This window comes from Passer domesticus, chromosome 4 (assembly GCF_036417665.1).
Source record: "Passer domesticus isolate bPasDom1 chromosome 4, bPasDom1.hap1, whole genome shotgun sequence".
In the NCBI taxonomy this organism is placed as follows: domain Eukaryota; kingdom Metazoa; phylum Chordata; class Aves; order Passeriformes; family Passeridae; genus Passer; species Passer domesticus.
The window spans coordinates 18,746,193-18,764,087 of NC_087477.1; the positions used below are offsets into that span (position 1 = coordinate 18,746,193).

The 17,895-nt window shown below is 39.4% G+C and overlaps 2 long non-coding RNA genes across 3 annotated transcripts in view; both read right to left on the minus strand.

Annotated features, from left to right (window-relative positions):
* Positions 1-17,895, minus strand: part of LOC135298658 (uncharacterized) — a 501,452-nt gene that overhangs the window by 19,494 nt on the left and 464,063 nt on the right. The window lies entirely within an intron of this gene.
* On the minus strand, positions 10,545-14,277 carry LOC135298661 (uncharacterized). 2 transcript variants are annotated; one of them, XR_010360700.1, is made up of 3 exons: positions 14,071-14,277; positions 13,379-13,508; positions 10,545-11,808 (listed from the first exon to the last, which is right to left on the minus strand). It is a non-coding gene; the product is annotated as an uncharacterized LOC135298661 (long non-coding RNA). The 2 variants fall into 2 exon arrangements; XR_010360699.1 differs by having other exon boundaries at positions 10,545-11,811.

Sequence of the window (17,895 nt, forward strand, 5' to 3'; positions counted from 1 at the left end):
CTGATCTTCTGCAGTAAGTATTTGGACTGCTTGTAACTGATAAAAGATGAATCACCCAGTTTTCCATAAATCACCCACCCCTGGATAAACCAGCATCCCCTGCAAGAACAGCGTGGAGATAACCCCCAGAAAACGTGCAGAGAGCATCTGGCTCCAGGCAGCAGACAATAGCTATGGCAGATTCCCTCCCTCTCAGCCTTCTCCACAGGACCCTCTTCCCCTCCTTCCACCCCAGTCCCACGTTCTCTTCCCTTCTCCCTTCACTCCCACCACTTACAGGTCCATAAATCAGCTCAGCACGCACAGGATCCTGATGGCTGCTGGAGGCACAAGGAAGCCAGGAGCAAGGGAAGAGGATGAGGGTCCAGGAGAATGTGAGGGGAGGCAGCACCAAACATCAACAGGGACAGCAAGACCCAAAGGAAAGGGAAAAGGCTTTTCCTTATAGGGCAACACATGATACATAGGAAAAAAATCACATTAACTTTTACTTTTGTGGCTTGACAGCTCACTCTCCCTGCTGGGGTCAGGTTGGCATATGAAAGGAAACTGGAATTTTAAAAAGTTCCTTGGTATTGGGAAGAAGAGTAATTCCTAAGTATGTTAAATACACAGGCACATGTGACCAAGATAATTTATAAAAGTAAATGTCTATAAATATTGGAATTTCACATAAAATGAAATTTACATGTCCATAATAGGGCAAATCCAAAAATGAGCCCTGATTTACTGTGCATTTGTGTGTAATTGTCTTCAGCCCTTGACCCCAAACTCAGCTCATTTTTTTCACATCATTTTTAGGTTTTTCTCCTAATTTTATCCTTTCCATACACTGATGGTTCTCTTTACTAATTAAAAAAAGAGAACTTTCTTCCACTTTAAAATGTTCCTGAAATTGCGAACCAGGTCATAGACAGATGAAGACAGAAAGCCCAACAACATCATATCATAAACTTTGCTTCCCTGAGTCCTCAGTTTATATCCTAAGCAAAAATACTGTATTTCTGGGGTTTTTTCATTTTTTTTCTTTTTAATCTTTACAACTCATATCATCCTTGCAGTCAGGAAAATGAAAAAAAAAGAAATTAAATAAAAAAACCACACCAAAAAAATCCACCTCACATTTTGGCACATGCTTTGGTCTACATTTTTGATTTAGCTCATCCCTATTTGATGCAGCACCAAAGTTATACTAGAGCTGCAGGACATGACTCCATGTATGATTAAATTTTATAGCTCATGAAATTAGTCTAAGTGTATTACGATATTTTCTAGTATATTTTTATGCAGGGTGTATTATGCTTTATAAAAGGAAGAGGTGGGAATAAATAAAAAAATGTAAGTCTGGCTTTGGCCACTGAATCAGTGAACTAAGTTTGGAAAGATATTTTTAAATATATTAGCTACTGAAAATGACTTAGCACTGTATGAGGAGAGAAATCAGGTTGGAATTTGACATGAAAGTCACTCACTGTGTGGGTCCTAGCTCCCAATACATTGTCAGTAATTCTATTCAGCTGATCAATTAACACACTATTAATCAATTACTACAGACCCAGCCTTGGGCTGATAGAACACAACACATTATTGCCTTGCTTGTAATTGACTTTTTAATCCCTAAGCCGATGGACTCCTGTCTGGTGGCAATGGTTACCAAGCAAATGACATTTTCATCTTTCAGCCTTTGGCACTTCCAGACAAAATACTGTTGGATAGAGCAGTGCACAGGAGGTTTTACATTGTTTAAAAAAAAAGAAAAAAAAAAGCCCACCCATTTAAAATTCCTGGAGTTCCTAGACTTCCATAGGATACAATGCTTATCTTTTGCTTTAGGACACAGCATCTTTTAACAAAATAATTCAGTGATAGATGGAACAGCCTCTTCCAATTATCTGTTTTGGGCCAAGACCACGTCTCACATTACACAGGATAGTTATACAAAACCTTCAAGTCAGATTTTTCGTGGGTTTTTTTCCCCCACAGAAAAAAAAATTCTATTTATCAAAAATTAAAATCATACAGGCTTTTGATTTTAAATTATTTTAGCAATTTTGAAAGGGATTCTTCTGAGCTTAAGTGGAATACACTTATTTTCCCACATCTTGCTTCTCAGTAAGAGCATAGAATGAGGAAGAAAAACATATGACAAAAGGAAATATTTTTTTTTCCCGAAAATGTCAAATTTATAGGAATTTTGGGCAGCTACATCTTTGTGTTCCGATAGATTTTTTAAACAACATTTTCATCCTTGTAATCCAAATTGGAAGTGAGCTCATATCTAAAATAACCTTCTAGAATTCTAAAAGAAGGATTTTCAAAAGGGATTGCTCATCTGCTGCTCAATTGTCTTTAATTATAGCCCAGAGTAAGAGATAACAATTTCCTGCTCTTGCTATTCTTTTTATGGGAAGATGGGCTGAATTATTTACAGTTACCCTCAGCAAAATAATCAAGTCATTAAAGCAAAATTGAGCCACCTGCATGTAAACACCGAGACCAACAACAAGCTAAAACTGCTTTGGCTGCCATCTAGCACCGAAAACGTCTAAACTCTCCACTCACAGCCACATTTAACCAGAACGCACTAAAAAGAAGCTTGACATTTGCTTGAGCTCTTTGGGTTGATCTTTATCCACTCAAAAGATATTTTTCGTAGTGTAACAACAAGATACAAGTGTCCACAAGTAAAATCTCTTGCCGATGCTGCCACACCAGAGTTGCAACGCCAGGGCCTGGGGAGGTGGATGCTTCACATTTTCAGTGCAATTGGAAGCTGAGGATGGAAAGGAGGGAGTGAAAGGATGAAGGAGAAGGATGCCAAGGGGCATCTATCTCTGAGTACTCTCGTTCAGGATTTACCCTAATGCAGCAAATCACCAAGAAAAGGAAAGAATACAACTGGGATGGTGAGTATCAGCTCAAAGACTATTTTGTACCTTGTCTAAAACTAGTTAAACCCAGAAATAGGCTTCAGTAGAGCAGAGATGTAACCCTTCTTATTCCAAACTGGATGCCACAACCACCAAGATACAGAGCTATGATCCCCATCGGATGCACTTGCACACAGGTGCATTTCCTGCTCTGCCCAGACAAAAACAAGCACACCAGCAGGCATTCCACTCTTTACAAGTAAAATCAATACCTAAAAGCACAAATTCTAACTTTTGAGAGAGTTCCAGGTGCCTGAGCCTGAAGGAGAAGGTTCAGGGTCTGCATAGGCGAACGGAAATATCTTCACGTGATCCAAAGAAGAAACCACAGGGATCTGTGCCTAATTCTGGAGCATCCCACCAACACGACGCAGTGGCACAGCCCTCATGTCTGGCTGTGCTGTCCCTAGAGCCCTGCTCTGCTGATGTCTGCACTGAGAGCTGTCCCTGCCATGAGATCCTGCACACCAAGCACCTCTGTACAGAGCTGCGGCTCCTTTGGCACAGGCAGCTTGGAATTACTGCACTGGGGCACTGCCCTGGGGTGGCTTTATGATACTCGTATCCCCATTTGTCTGTTTAGCCCAGAAATAAGTTTTACATCTTTAAGATTGGTTCTGGAAGTGAAGGGGGAGTAGAAGTGCTCAATTTGTTTTCAAAAACTACACTCCCTCCTCCACATTTCCGCTCCTAAGCTGTTATCTACAGACAGGCAACAAGACAGAGCTCACCTTTACTTCTAATTAATTTTTAGCTAACTAAAGCAAAAAAGTTCCCTAGACTACAGCTTTTCCTTTAAGCCTATTTAAGACTGAAATAAGTCTTAATAAAAAAAACTTAAATAAGCCTGAAAAAATATTTAAGGCTGGTCTTCTTTTGGGTGTTCTAGACTGAACACCCAAAGAAGACCAACAACTTGTAACTGTAACCCACCAAGCCAGGCCTGAGCCACAACATTTCCAGTGCTGAAGAGACTAATAACAAATGAAATAAGCTAAGCTACAACCCACCAAAAAAAAAAACAACAACAAAAAAAAAACCAACCAACCAAAAAAACCCCAAACAAACAAAAAAAAAACCAAAAACCAAAAACAAAAACCCAACTTTCTAAGTTTATAATCTCTTTTAAAACAACAAGAAATTTTATTATTTCATATTATTCATTTTTTATACTAGTAAATATCTGTTAAATAAACAGGTTTTTTTCCCACTTCTCTAAAATAAAAACTTTTTCCCGGACCAATTAAAAGAAAAAACACTTAAATCTACTTTCTAAAGCAACCTCTTCAAAAATTCTCTCCCAGATTTACCAAAGCTAGTTGCTTTGCCAGAAGAATATCTGCAGTGGGGCTTATAAATCCCTAGCCACCTTTGTTTTCTCTTCAGATGCTAACTCTGTTTATTCATCTGGTAGAGAAACAAATAAGGTATTCTCTGCCATCCAGTAAGATCCATGCTACTTTTCAAAGCAACAAACATTTCTTTCAAAGAAACCTCACATCAGAGCTGCCCAGAATGTGTCAGAACTGCATTTCACATCATAGGCAAAAATGTTTCTTATTTACTGTACTACATGTGCTTTTACACAGTGCTGCCCACAAGGACCAGCTCTCTTACAGAGCCCCTGGGATATTTCCTTACATGTGGCTTTGTGATGTTTTTTTCAAATTTATTTATGGTTTAATGATTAAACTTCTTTCTACTTGATGTTGTTGCATTAATTTAACCTAATTATGACTTTAACATAACAACCAGCAGCTAGCCAGACTCTTTAGATGATTCTTTATGTATTTACTTTTAAAGATCAGTTTAGTTATAGTTTTTTAATTAATCTCCTTTCTTTTGGCTTTACTTCTCTAAAGTAAATACCAATACAGTAATTCAACATTTCCTGATGGATTCTAGAAGATGGGCATCTTTTCATCATCTAAAATGAAAAGGCAATAAAAAAAGAGCACTTGTTATTTTATTTACATTACAAGTATCTTCCCACCACCCACCCCCATTTTGACTTTTAGGTGGAGTTTTTATTGCTCCTCTTTTCTACAAATTAGAGTAAGTGCTTTAGCAGCACAATCAATTTTGTGTGTTATGGAGAGCAGCCTGGAATACTGCCAATTTGATACTTCACTACAGGAAAAAAAAAGACTTGTACAAATACTTACCCCTCATGAAATTTGAATATTAAACCCACAACAGCCTTTTAACACTAAATCCTATTTATTTCTCAATATAACTTGTTTAAGCTGAACACAGGCCACATTTTGGCACTATTTTTCTGTTTTGTTTCATTTCATCACATATGCAACAAGCAATCATCCAAAGCTCTGAAATGGTCAGAGATTACTGACACTTTTAAACAGTGGTTTTTACTACAGAGGCAAATCAAACCCCCTTGTAAAACACTACATTCAGTGAAGAATTGCATGGGAGATACCCCAGCAGCCAATAAACTACAATGAAATGAAAATCTACTGGAAATCTACTGCATCTCTCACTTTCTGCTCTTACTTTTTTGTAATCCCTGTCACTCTCACATCCAGCTCTCTGTGTGCTCTGCCATGGGTTAGGTCAGTCTGCTCCTCACATCATGGAACCATTAGGCATTTTTCAGGCTAAGAATGTGGCTATGGGTAATTTGTTCTTTTTTCTTTGGTGTACGTACCTACGTTGGTTTTTTTTTTTCCCCTCATGATGAAAGCAGTACAAGGCTAGATCAGATCTGTAATGGTGTTTTCCAAAGAAAACATGCTATTGCCTTAGCTCTGCCCACCAAGGAGGGCTGCTGTCCCACAAAGATCGTGCTAATTGACTCCCTTTTAGGCTGCCAATTACAGCATGGCTATTTCCTGCAGATAATTGATCAGAGCACAAAATCTTCATTAAGCCCTGTAAGAGTTCTCCAGATTTGCATGGGAAAAGTCTGCCAGCTGCAAGGCTCAGGTAATTATGCTATTATGTCCCCAAAGTAGACAAAACAGAGCTTCATTTTCCAGTTAAATCTGTACTAGCCTTTTAGAGGAAAAAACTGTATTCAGAGCCACACACATGCTGTAGTGCTCTCTCCAGCAGGGCACCAAAGCACAGAAACTAGAGTAGAGACTTACACTAGAAATAATACTGTACAAGTCCTTTTGTGGAAGCAAAAGTGCAAGTAAAATCCCAGATTATCTTTCTCAGTATATCAGTTTTTTTTGGTTTTTAAAATGGAAGACTTTTTTTCTCCATCTTGCATGTATCCTAACAATCACTGTATATTCAAAGACAATACTTCAAACTTTTACTTGGTTGTCATTCTTCTAAATCACTATTTGTATTTATTTTTGAAAGCTGCTTAAAAGTTTTCCATCCTCAGAAACCTTTTTGACAATAACAATGTGATGGAGGTGACAGTAAAGGATGTCTGCCTTCCAGAAAGCAATTAATTACTCAATTTGGAGAATGATTTTCTTATTCCATTTAAGAAGAAAGAAAATAAAAACCAAAAGGATGGATATAGCATGGCCCAGTGGACTAGTGTTGTTTACATAGCTGAATGAAATTCAAATCCATAATGTATCAGTATTTCTTTATTCTTTTACCCGGAGGTAACTCAGTTCCACTGAGGCTGGGAGAATCATCCTTGATGTGCAGCACTGTCACAACAGGGCTTCTCTAACCCTGCATTATGCACAAGATTTATTAGCAATACAATTTTTCCCTCATTCTCTTCAAACACTTCACAGTCATTAATTCTGTTTTCTAATCAAATAATGCTCCACAAGGAAGCCTGCAAGTGCCAGGGGTCAGATTTTCAGCTGGTATGAATGAAAGCAGATCTGCTGAAGCATCAGGGAGCCATGTCTACACACACACATCTGAAGCTGTGCCTTCTCTCTCCCTGACATGTTCATCACTTAAACTGTGAAATCATTTCAAGACCCAAAAATGATCTTTTCCTTTACTTGGTACATTTAAATTTTACTCCAGATTTAGCTCAATTATTACTTTGCCTTTAGACAACCCTGCCAGATGGACATTTTGGTGGGTATTACAATAGGCATTCATTATCAGAAATCTCTGTGGCTCTTTCCTAAACTAGATATTTATTATCTGTGAGCAGCTGATTCTGCATCATTAACTCATGCCCTCATTGTTTCTTGCATTTGTCACTGTCTTTCTTAACTCTTCTTCCAGTCCTGTATTTTTATTAGGGAAGATTACTACACTAGTAATCTAATCTAGGTTTGGTTTATTTGCATTCTGTATATACTTACTTCTGCTGTTTCAATACAGAGGCATTCTTAGGAAAAAAAAAAAAAGGCTATGGGGTTTTATCCTTAAAATCTCTGGCTTATCAAAGTCAGTACTCATTGATAATCAGTTCTCCAAATAATTAGTTCCCCTTTGACTCACCCACCACACAGATCAGAAAAACAAAAAACCCTTACCACTTCAAAAATTCAGCTAAAATTCATATAACTGCTGAACAGCTGGTTTAGAATGTAACTCTTTCACAAAGTGAGTGGTGGTTTATGTTATTTAGTATTAAACAATGGGCCTATGTTACATCAAACACTTGCATTAAAAACCTGAGTACAAAGAACACATTTAAGAAATCTTGGAAATTATACATAAGGTGATCTGTGCTTGTTTCTAGTTGAGAAGGCTTAAAATACTAAGTGATATTACAAGGTTTACAAAGCTCTTCTCTCAGCATCTAATATTTACAGCAAGCAGCGTGCTGTATATTCAAAGAATGTAAACTTTAAACTGCAGCTACAAATATTTACTATAGATTAGATATATAAGGAGGATGATCGAGACACGTTAGTACAAATTCCTGCATTTGTGTAGTACAGGGCACGAGCATAACCCCACTAGTCATGTCAGGGTTGCTGTCCCTGCTTCTTCATTGCTGTAACACAGAGGTTTCTTACCCATTGTGTCCAGAAATTGGAGTAGAGAACATTGGAACACAGAAGGAATTGTGGAGACCCCATTTATCCCAACTGTCAAAACTTCTCTCACCTTTCCTTACACCTTTCCCTTCTACTGATAAGCTTCAGCTGTAGCAAAACAAAAGCTACAAGCTCAAGAAAAATTATACTTTCCCTGCAAGTTCTATTGCCCAAGTAAGAAATATAATAAAACAAGAAAGAAGACAGGAGCAGGAAAATTTACAAAGACTTGAGAAATTCTCTTATTAATAGGATTGTCCATGCCAAATGACAGTCCTCTCCCTCCCCCCCCCCCCCACCACCATCCCTTTCCAAAAGCTGTTTATAGTCATTTCCAAAGCTACTTTTACACTGCTCTTCCAAAATGGAAAGTTAGATTTTAAACTTCTCCTGCTTTCATTTAGTGGATTGTCTCATTTGTGTAATCCAAATGAGATCCTGCTTCTGCTCCTTGGAAACCATCCTGTTGTTTTTTTTAATTTAATATCTCTTGCTTTCGCCAGATCTTAGCTGGGACAAAAACTTGCAGCTGCATTTGCAACTAAAAATAAAAACCAATATATGCTGGAATGATTGTGGTACAGAGGAGTTTGGTCTTGTTCCTAGATTCTGTTCGAGACATTGACACATGGATTGCCATATCATGACACACACCTGCTCAGAGAAATTTTCATCACTAGCAGCCAAAAATAACAAATATTGGACCACTCCAAAGCTTTCGTTATGTCTGGTCTCACACCCTGGCTATTCAAGTCAGACCAAAAATTAAACCCATAGGCCACGAGAGATTCTTGGGTGTGCATAAAAGCTTCTTCAACAATTTATCCAGAGACAAGGAATTAATCATGCAAATTGATGGGCGGGGCTTTTTTTATTTTGCTCCATTCATTCTCTTGCACATGGGAAAGGTTAGAATTGAGCCTCACTGCCTCTGTTTTTGAGGATGGGTTTACATTTCTGAGTGCTTCTAGGTCTAGATGTTTCTGGGAAAGGCTGAGGGGAATGCTAGATTGGAAGAGGAACCTCCAATGGCTGTTCATCCCTTTGAAAAGTGGTTTCTGAATGAAGACAATGTAGCCTCTAAAAATCTGTCTCTTGCCTTTGAGTAAAAAGTAGCTATTTGGGTGCATAAAAACAAATGAAATACACTGCAAATTAAAGCAACACTTCAGGTCTCTACATGTGGGATAAAATTCATCCTTATGAATCAAATATAGTTCTTAGAACTCATTTACACACAAACATTTCAGGATTTCCTGGGTGATTTTTTTCTTATGCTATAACATCACACTACACCATTCTTTATACTGTGACATGCAAGTAACTGTCCAACAGTTCCAGTAGAATTTATATAATGGAGAGATTCTTTGACATGCATTTTACCAGCAGAGTAATCACTGTTCCATAAATTACTTCAGACCAATTGCAGGGCAACATTTTTCCTCCACACCTGATCCAGTGGAACATACTTCAAAAACCCCAGTAATGCTTTTTATCTTGCATTCTAAAAATACACCGCCTTCTCTCATAGACCCAACAACAAAAAGTACTCCCTTCAAATTCCAGCCACAATTTAGAAGGGTGCAAAAGAGCAAAATGGAGTCTCATTTTAAATAAACACAAATCTTTGAAGTCTGTGAAGAATTTCCTTCTTTTTAGCAATTTCAAGCACCGTGCCAGCAGTCATCTCTTGCACAGCTACTTCTCTGAAGTAGCTCCAGCTCCAGCAGACGTAACTTCCTCCATATATCTCTGCCTGGAAAATCCAACTGGGCTGTCAGCAGAAAACCTCAACAAACAAGGGTCCGGATCCACATAGGTGGATAAGAGGGAATAAGAATTCCTAAAAGGAATTGGGTGTTTTTGCAGATATGTGTCTAAGCTGTTTACTGTTTATAGCAACTACTTCTTGTGACAACATCAAAGATATTTTCACTGATTTGAAAACTGTTTGTCCAGAGAATATGTGGATGCCCCATCTCTGGAAGTGTTCAAGGCCAGGCTGGATCAGTAACCTGACCTAGTGAGTGGCATCACTGCCCAGGGCAGGGGGCTTGGAACAAGGAACTTTTAAAGTCCTTTCCAATTCTATAACTCTGTTTCAAGTCACCTTTGACTTCATTAAATGCTCATGTTACAAAAAAAAACCCCTTTGTGAAGCATGACTAAAACAGTATATTAAAATCAGGTTTGGTGATTTGCAATGTTTTTAGCATGGAACCATTAATCAACTGAAGTTTTCAGGTTTAAATTCTTGTATATGAGCAGAAGGCTAAATTTCCCAACTTTGGTGGCTGGTCATGACATTTAGCAGGTAGAAGACACGTAGTTTTAATTCATCTCAGGAGTTAATATTTCCTATACATAAATATGCCTAGAGAGAAGAGAGGAACTCAATTGTAGCTGTACAAGGGAAAATTCTGTCCCTGTCTGCCAGCAGTTTATATCCACCTAACATATAAACTGTGGATGAAGTCCCATATCTAAAACACCATCATCTGGCACTTAAAGAACAAGCTGGTTTTAAATCATCCCTGAAGTTCTGAACTGAATTTCAGCACCTCTGACAATGATAGCAGTATTGATTTCTACACAATCTAAATTTCATTATATTAGAGAACCCTTGTACAAAAACCTCAGCAGACAGCTAAAAAAAAAAAAAAAAAGGAGAGGGTTGTGATGGTGGCAGGCATGTTGTGTGCTGTGCTTTCTTTCCAGGTTTTTACAGAAGAATGTAGAAAATACTACTACATCCACCATCTCAAGGGAACAAGCTTCTCCAGGAGCAGCTGCAAGAGATCAAACAAGTAGTGGAAGCCTCTAACTCTCATCCTTTTTGGAAGGGCTAAAAAGACAACTCCTGTCTCCCACCCTTGTAATTTACAAATTAATTTCAGCATTAAAAAAAAAAGGATTCTGAAAGGCCTTCCCCTCTGCCTTGTATAATTTAATTCTCACTTCAGATGTAAAGGGTCTGTGGCAAAACTCCACACATGTTTACAGAAGTTAAGCCCCATGTTTACCCAGTTATAACTAAATCAAAGTTTTCTGCCACAGCATTCTGTTTACTCGACTCACTTGGCTCCCTTCACAGTGCCTTTAGTGACAAATCCAAATGTTTTGTGGTTGGTAGCTGTTGTCTCCTAATCTTTAGTGACAGCTCAGCTCAATCTGGTGTTTTCCAGGCTTGGACAGAAGACAGAAAAATAAATATATTTTTTTCTTATATTCACTAACTGTTTTTTTACCAAACTCTCTCTGTAACAGAGGTTTTCTGCTTTTCACTTTAATGACTGAGCTTTCAAATTCTGAATTTTAATTGAGCTCTGTAGCCGATGCTTCTCACCATATACTCATGCTTAGGAAAAGAGATTTCTAGTGACAAAGACCTTAAAGGAATTATTCATTTATTTGACATCTGCTGTAGTAAAACTCCTGTATAAAGAAAGACGTAACTTTTCCTCCCCTTGTTTCTCCTCACCTCCTTTGCTTTCCATTTTAGAAGGGACAAAAAAAATCTCAGCTGGAGATGAGAGGGCAACACTGAAAGAAAACTGCGATGAAGAGCAGCCTCAGAAGATGGCCTGTGAGACAGAAAGCCAGTAGTTTTGAACAGCTCTGGTCACTTGTAGTTCCACAAGTGAGAAGAAAGGAAGAATTTATCAAGCCAACACAGTCTCCCTGCCCGAGTGCAGAGACCGATCATTTTCTGTCTCTTGGCTAGTCTTTGTAATAAATACAGGCTTGGTGTGTAATGAAAACCAGCTGAGTGTTTCTCAAGGTACAGATGCTTTCTTTTCTTCTGATTCCAGCTAAGATTGTTCTTACTCTTCATAATCTCTCACAGCTGCCAAAAAGCCATCTTATCGTTGCATGAGGTGAAGTTTCCATTAACAGCTATTATGGTAGCAGAGGTCAGGCGACCAGTGTCAAATGAGCTGCTAAAGAGAAACACTGTGCTAGAAAATCCTGTACCAGGGAAGAAAACCTCAGCTGAGGTGTGTTTTATTATTAATCTGAATCCTTGTTATGAGCAGATGTGGCTGGGCTGTGCTGCTGACAGACCAGTTTCTGATGTCCGGGAAAAGGACAGAGAAATTTGGGGTGTGGATGAAGTGGGAATACACATCCACTTGGCTGGCTGAAGAGGAATTTTAATAGTTTTGATGATGTTCAATCTGTCAGCCAACCAGACTGGCTGCTCCTTAGGCTGAAGGGCTCTAATGAAGGAAGGTTTGGCCATAAACATCACTTGCACACACACATTTCAGCACTCACATTGCTGCAGGTGTGGTTCCTGACTCCCAGTCATGGCTGGGGAATAAAATAAAAGCAATAACGATAATAGCCCTTAGTTTCCAATCACCTAATGGAAAATGAGACGTTTCCCTCAAAAAGAAACTGCTCCATCTCAAACACTTTCTCTTTGAAAAGACCTTCCTCTAGTTAAAGCATCTAGATTGAACACATTCTTTGTTGATAGCAAATAGCAATATTTTAATGCCCTTCTAGTGTGATATTTTTTTTAATTATCTAGCTGAACAACATATTTCCTGGAAGACATTTTGAATAGGAACACCCTGAATGTGCCTTATAACTACATATAAATACACCAAAGCTATAATCATACGGGTGGACACACTCTGCAGTGCCAACTGTTAATTGTCAGTGTGCTATACAGTGAACAAAGAAGTAAGCAAATTTAAAAAAATCAAGTTTCAATAAATTTAGGAATTGTTTTGCAAATTCCTTCAGTTTTAAAATAATGAAATGCAGTTATTTGGAAAAGTCTCATCAAAATATACCACAACATATTTTTAAAATTACTTTTGACATTTCAAAACATAAAGGAATAAAATATTTTCAGAAAATACTACCTATTTTTCAAAGAATCACATTTTTCTTTCTACAATACCTCAATATTAAAGGCCCTAGATTCTAAATACAGACTTTACCAAAAATGCCGTGACTGTCAGACACCAACATTATTGCAATACCTCGGCAACATTCTGCCACCCTGAGTGGCCACCCTTCCTCTTCCAAAAAGCCATCTTGCAAATTTATATGTCAGGTTGTGTGGAGAATTAGACTTCTTTTGTCAGCCAGCAGCGTTTTTGTGTGACATGGAAAACCATTTCCCACACAGAGGTGTGAAGACCCCGCACTGCATTTAGTCCCATGTTTTGCATCTTAAAGAAATCCTTGCTCTAATTAAAACATTACGAAGTTCTTACAAAATTACTCACAACAAGCCCCATTGCTGCAGCACATGTTGCAGCTGAGATGGCCATGAAACACAGACTGTCACCACAGAATTCCAGAAGGCCTCAAGCCACACAGAGTAACACCACGCCATTCCAGAAGGCTGCCAGCATCTGCCCTTCTTGTCCTTCAGCCCAGACTTTTATCCCCTCATGCTGATGCACTGCCCCTGTGTGCCCTCTGTCCCTTTGGTGGTTGGTCAGTGCCCTGGGCACTCCACATCCCATTACCTTCAATGCTGCTCACCTGCTCCTCACAGCTGTAGCCCATTGGGGATGAGGCTCAGCTGCAGCCTCACCCCCAGTTACCACAAACTGTGCCTGCACCAAGGTCCAGTCAGAGACAGCATCTGAGCAATATCTGTACCTTAAAATAGCTGACAGAAATAAAACAGCAAGTAATTGTAGCACACACCTGACAAAGTCCAACAGGTGTCTTCAAGAGCAGATTAAACCATCTAGATCATGATCCACATGAAAACTACCATGTCTCTTACTAAACCATGACATGGATACATCTACCTGGGGGAAAAAGTCTATATGGCAGTTACAACATTCCTTTTTCTTATTTATCTAATCTGAATGGGAGAAAAAAAAAAAACCCAAATCCTATTTTACAATTAAGACTGTAATACAGACATGGTAGAGAAAGCCACTTGTGCACTTAGGGTAGAATTGGTCAGAATAGAAACACAAAACTTGGTGAAAGGCACTTGTCACAAAATGCAGAACATTAATTACTTTCACAGAAATACACAGCAATTAAAAAATCCCATAGTCACGGTATACATGCATGCCTAAAAGACAAGTCCCAAAGCAGTGTTTTGAATTATCTATTACTTTATCAATTATGAAGTAACAATTTTAGAAACACAAGCCCTTCTGCATTCATTTCCCCACAAGTGGCCCCTGAAACAAATCAAGGCACTTCTGACTTACATGTCTGGTAACCACAGCAGCCAAGGGTGGAAAGGGTGATTTGGCTTCCCAGTATTCCCAGCTGGTCAGTGGTGGCACACGGCACAGTTGAGATGGCCACAACACACACAGGATCACCATGGAATTCCAGAAGGCTTCAACCCACACACAGCCACACCACACCACTTCAGAAGGCTGCAAGCATCTGCTCACCTTGTCCCCCAGCCCAGCCTTTTATCCCCTGATGCTGATGCCCTGCCCCTGTGTGCCCTCTGTCCCTTTGGTGGTTGGTCAGTGCCCTGGGCACTCGTTACCCCCAGTGCTGCTCACCTGCTCTGCACAGCTGTGGCCCATTGGGGATGAGGCTCAGCTTCAGTCCCATTCCCAATTACCACAAACTGTGTGCCTACACCCCATCTCTGCTGACCTGTTGGAGCAGGTCCAGAGGAGACCACCAAGATAATTAGGGAGATGGAGCATCTCTCCCATGAGGAAAGGCTGGGAGAATTGGGGCTGTTCAGTCTGGAAAAGTGAAGGCTTCAGGGTGACCTAATCAGAGCCTTCCAGGACCAGGGAGCCTACAAGACAGATGGAGACACTATTTACAAGGGCCTGGAGTGACAGGATAAGTGGGAATGGCTTCAAGCTGAAAGAGGGTGGACTTAGCTTAGATATTAGGAAGAAATTCTTTACTGTGAGGGTGGTGAGACACTGGAACAGGTTGACAAAAGAAGTTGTGGATGAGCCATCCCTGGAAACATTCCAGACCAGACTGGTTGGGGATCTAACAACCTGCTCTAGTGAAAATTATCCCTGGCCATGGCAGGGATGTTGCACAAGAAGATCTTTAAGGTCCCTTCCCAGCCAAATGATTCTATGGCCTGCAACTTTGGCAGTCAATTTGAGCTAATCCAGCACCCAAAACTCTATCACCAATACCTGGGGAGCAGCTTACTCTCAAGAGGAAATACACCGGTGCTCTGTGGCAATGCCATCACCACAGCCACCCTGACCCCGGGGTCCCCAGGGCCACACAGGGGCTGACAGAGAGGGAACAGTACAGGCTCTGGAGGGTAACTGGGAAGCACAGAGCCTTATCTGTAGTGTCTTCACAGAGCCCCACAAAGAACACCCTTAATCTCTACTTTCCATGACAAAGAAATGCTATAGGAACAGAGAAATGCAGTACTAAGTAGTTTTTTCTACCCTCTTCCCCTGAAAGCAGAGGTGGAAGTTTCAATGATGAAGCCAAACAATCTGAAATAATCTGCAGCCATCCCTTCATTCACACAGATATACTGTCTTCCTCAGTGTTAACATGTCAAGAAAGGCATTAAGTCATAGGTTTGAATAAACAGGATGTTGAATAAAAAAGCCACTATCTTTTAAATGGATTAATGAAAATGTTTTTTGCTTGTCTCAACCACACAAAACCTTGTTTTATAGAACGCACAGCCTATAGACACCAAAGTGGTTTGGATTTTTTCCTTTCCTAACTGAGAGAAGACTTACATATATATGTCATGATTTCTGGTGGAAATCTGGTCTGTTTCAAAGTATGGTGATAATAGGAGTACCAGATTAATGGGCATCTCAGTTGGATTAATGGGAACAAGGCATGAAAGTGAAAATGTACATTACTGAATAAGCTCTATTTAGAATTGCACTTTGAGTAACTGTGAGTGACCAATAGATTACAAAGAACATTTCTCAAGATGTTGTTTATGTTGAAACAAATCTTTTGCAACCTGTGTTCTGCTCCTTAATGCTGGCGTTCTTTTTAAATAGAAGACTGAGATTACAGGAGGATAAAGTGGTTAAACAGTTACAACAGTAAAACAGATACAACAGTTGGACTTGATGGTCTAAAAGGTCTTTTCCAACTTAAATGATTCTCTGGTTCTACAACGTCAACACTTCTATTGTCCTCTCAATATTACAAGCAAAAAGAGCAGTCTGCATGCACAAATCTCTGACAAAATCATTTTCAAGGCTCCTGTAGTTTAGCACATTTCCCTCTTCCAAGCAAAGTGGGAGTGAACCCAGACTGAAAGCAGAGCAAGGTGGGTTGGCTGAGGAAGGCTGTCACAGCCTCTGCCAGCCAGCCACATCTTGCTGCAGGGCTGGCAATCTTTTAAGCTGCCCTTTACATGCCAAGTCCCTCTCTTTCCTTCATAGAGAAGGGAGGATTTTACCATCCCACTTGCAAATAGATGCAGAGAAAGATATAGGAAATGGCATCTAAGGTGGACAGGACCTCTGAGAAATTGTCACACAAAACACTGATGGATGAGATCAGCAACAATACAAGTATGATAAACTCAAGACAGGAACTAAAATGAGAAGAAAAAAGTGAAAACAAACTAAAATCTGTTTCTACCATCAAGATGCAGCTGTAGACATTAGTACCACAGGAAGATGTAGAGACAAAACCTGATAATAAAAAGTTATTGCAGGATGCATGAACATAAAAAAAGATATAGATTTGAAAGTAATGTTAAAAATGCTTGGCTTTCATCGGCATCACACTCAATGTAGTTCATGATTCTTTTGCCTCTGTAGTATTACACACTTCTTTGTGGACTACCACCAAACACCAGCAGCTGCAAGGAGAAGGACAGGGCTGATTTAATGTAGCAGCTCCCTTACTCCCTCTAGTTTCTGTCTTCCTCACAGTAGGAATCCATCACATTTATATGCACCAGAGCAGAAATAACAGTATTTCCAGTTAAAACTCTAGCACAAATTAAGCTCTGCTTTGTTGGTTACTATTAAGTCAGGATTTTTTTTTTTATATTGAGACTATTTTTAATAAAAGTCAGATGTTTTAATCCATGTTCCTTAGACAAACTTTTGATTTCATTAAAATTTTAATGCATTAAAAATTTAAAGTATGACATTTATTATTAAAAAAATAGATTAAGAAAATATTAGCACAATCATGGTAAAAATGCCTTTTGTCCCTGTATTATCACCTCCTGATTAGGGTTCTTGATCAAACAACTTCTTTTCTGATCCTTTACAATCCCTTCTCTTATTGAACCTGGTGCTTCATGAGAGCTGTCTGAGCCTTAGCCCACAGGGGAACAAGGGTGCATAAAAAACCCAGTGTAGTTTTCACTAGTCATCATAGCCACACTCCCAGACAGATTTTTCATTGGGGCACCTTTTAGGTTTCTTTCTATAGATAATTGAATTTCCAAGTAAAACATGAAATGAACAGTTTTACATTTAAAAACAGCCTTGATAAATAACTTTCGACCTGTCCTACTCATTAGTGCACACTTAGCATTTCCATGTGTGCTGAGGAGATGATATTATACCTGGGTTAATCATACATGCACTGAAATACATAACTGCACCTCCAGCATCTGCAGAAGAGTTCTGAAAGGCTGGCAAATAACCCAGGAGCTGCAGCAGACCCTGTTTCTGACTTTAGAAACTGGAAAATAAAAGCATGAGAGGCACCAGGGCAGTAGAGCAAGACAGTGTGTGCTGGCAGGCTGAGCTGGTTTAACTCTCTGCATAAGCAGAATGGTGCATGGCTTGTTTTTCTGTCAGTGAGCCAGAAGTTCATAGGTAGTGGGGCTGAGTTGATCCAGAGGTAACTGGAGGGAATTTCACTCACACTCCAGCATTGTCCTCTCAGCACAATGCTGGCTACTTCCAGCAGGAACTTTCTTCTCCCCTCCACCTCCTCTGCCCTTTTCATTATTACTGCTACACTCAATAAGGTAGCAACATATGTGCTGTTTTTTCCCAGTCCAGCAACAGTAAGTGTTAAGTAGATGATAGCTCCAAAATGCAACGTGTATATCATATTTTGTGACTAACACAATCTCCCAA